Below are 2,300 nucleotides of genomic sequence, written 5' to 3'. Positions count from 1 at the left end.
GAGAAAGACCTACATGAAAACTCAACTTTTGAGAATACTTTGATGGAACCCCCCTTGAGGAAAGAGTTCTCAAACGTGAATTAGACCCCATACCTCAAAGTTTGGTAAAGAATTTATGGTAAAATCTTCCCTTAAAGACCCAAAAACCCTCCCCTAGCTTGTCTTTAATGGTGTTTTCCAATAGAGAGAGAAAGAAGAGAGAAGAAAGAGAATTTTCTTTTGAAAGGTGTAATTAGACTAATGGGCTAGGGGTAATACCACTGGGGGGTGGAAGCGGGATTTGGAAGTGGGATTATAAGAGAATATTAAAGAGGAGAGAGTTTCTTGTAAAGGATGATTTTATTATGAGGGGGAGCCCTCTTTTTATACAAGGAAAACTTACTACTTTGGCCAAGTGGCCGACACATTCTACTATTCTACTTTACACATGGCCCTTTTTAATTTGGCCGACACAAGAAAACAAAAGACTTTTTTTTTTGTTTTTTTCTTTTTTTTTTTTACTTTTCATAAAGTTACTTTTCTAAAAGTAACTTTTGACTAAGTCTATACTTGACTTAGACGTTTATTTTACTGCTAACAATGAAAAAACATTACATATCTTTTCTGATGTCTATCTCTTCTTCTCCTATCTTTTCTTGCAAGCTTTCTGGCTTTCATTATTTGAATTGGACTTCGGGGATAGTATCATCTCCTTCGTTACATTTCGAGCATATGTGTTCCGGATATTTGTGTCCGATTAACTTGCAGTATTTTGTTAATAATTCTTCAGAAATAAATCCTTTCTTTAGTGCTCTAGTTGTTGGTGTAGATTCTGGTTTCAGTAGAGATAAAATCCATTTCTGGACTTCTTCCATATCTGCTTGTCTTACTTCTCGCGAATTGGCGTAGATCATTAAATGGTCTCTTTAATAATAACTCCATATAGCATTTCCTTGTAAATAATTATTAGCTAATTCTTGTATTATAGTTGATAACCCAATTATTCTTTTATTTGCATAAAAACTGGGTATCTCAACTTTTGGTATCTCTGGTTGTTGTCTTATCTCTTCCGGTATTATCATCTCCCGAGTTAATCCAATTTGTACTACCTGGATCATCGGTTTTATATCATTGTAGAGTATCTCAGCTGGTGTTGTATAGAATTTAATAAAAAATAAATTTCCTTTTGTTATCTTTTTATATGTTAAAAATGATTTGTGGATCTCTGGGATTCCACTTATCTCTTCTCCTGTATATGTATAAAATGTACTCAATAATCCATAATTATAACAAGTTTTGACTAGATTGGGATTTGTCTTTGGTTGTGCAATCAGTCTGTTGTAACCTTGTAGTTTTTGGGTTAAATAATCTTGGGTTTTTTCGGTAGTCGTGGTAGATCTAGGATTAAGGTTTAAAAAGGTTTGTGTTTTGTATATATTTTCAATGTAAGTTTGGGAAATATGGTTATATATTTTCTTTTCTTTATGTAGGCTGGCTGCATGTGTGGATGTTTGTGGTGTTGGAGTATCTATTATTTGGATTTTTGGAATAAATGGTTTTGTAAATAGGCTATTTAGATTTGTATTTGTTGGAGTAGTTTTTTCCATAGCTCCTGTGCTAGTACCTGCAATATTAACAACGTTGTGGGTTTTAAGGAGTTTCCCAACGTCTCCTTCTAGCTCTGGCTGTTTACTGTCTGTCGAACGACGTAGCTCCGCATGTTTATAGTCATGCTGCTGACTTATAGCTTTAGACTTCAGTATCTCTTCATTAGTCTCTAGCTTTTGTACTCTCAAGCCTGTACTGTCCACTTTTGTGCAAAGTGTAGTTAAGGTTTTGAGTATATTTTCCATTGGATTATCTTGTTCGGTTTGGGTAGCTTTGTCTTGATAGGTAGTCTGCAATCATATTTTTGTCAATTTTGACTACTTCAATTACAAATGTAAAATTCAGTATATTTAATACCAATCTTCGTATTTCATTCGTTGTTACTGAATCCTGTAATTTTCTAGTGATCCACCATTTAACTTGTGTATTATCTGTTCTAACAATAAGTTCAATATAAACTATATATGGTTCGAATGCTAATAAACATTTATATAGTGCAAATAACTCCTTTCTATTTATTTCCCATTTTAGTTGTGCTTCTGTATATGATCCTGAGTAATATCTGCAATGATGTTCAATCTGTTCGTTATCGTATCTGTATTTCAAAACTCCTCCATAACTATGGTTACTTTGAGTTTGTTTCTATAATATATATAAATCGTTTATCTTCATTTGGAAAATATAGTTTTGGTAATTTTTTGCATAAATTCTTG

At 33.0% G+C, this 2,300-nt stretch overlaps 1 pseudogene; it reads right to left on the bottom strand.

The window, feature by feature from the left end:
* Positions 1-656: 656 nt before the first annotated feature.
* On the bottom strand, positions 657-1,883 carry LOC107030213 (annotated as a pseudogene).
* Positions 1,884-2,300: the final 417 nt, after the last annotated feature.

The sequence above is a fragment of the Solanum pennellii genome, chromosome 9 (genome assembly GCF_001406875.1).
Source record: "Solanum pennellii chromosome 9, SPENNV200".
Classification (NCBI taxonomy): domain Eukaryota; kingdom Viridiplantae; phylum Streptophyta; class Magnoliopsida; order Solanales; family Solanaceae; genus Solanum; species Solanum pennellii.
Note: the sequence above shows the minus strand (reverse complement) of the source record. Positions and strands in the feature narration are given on the sequence as shown.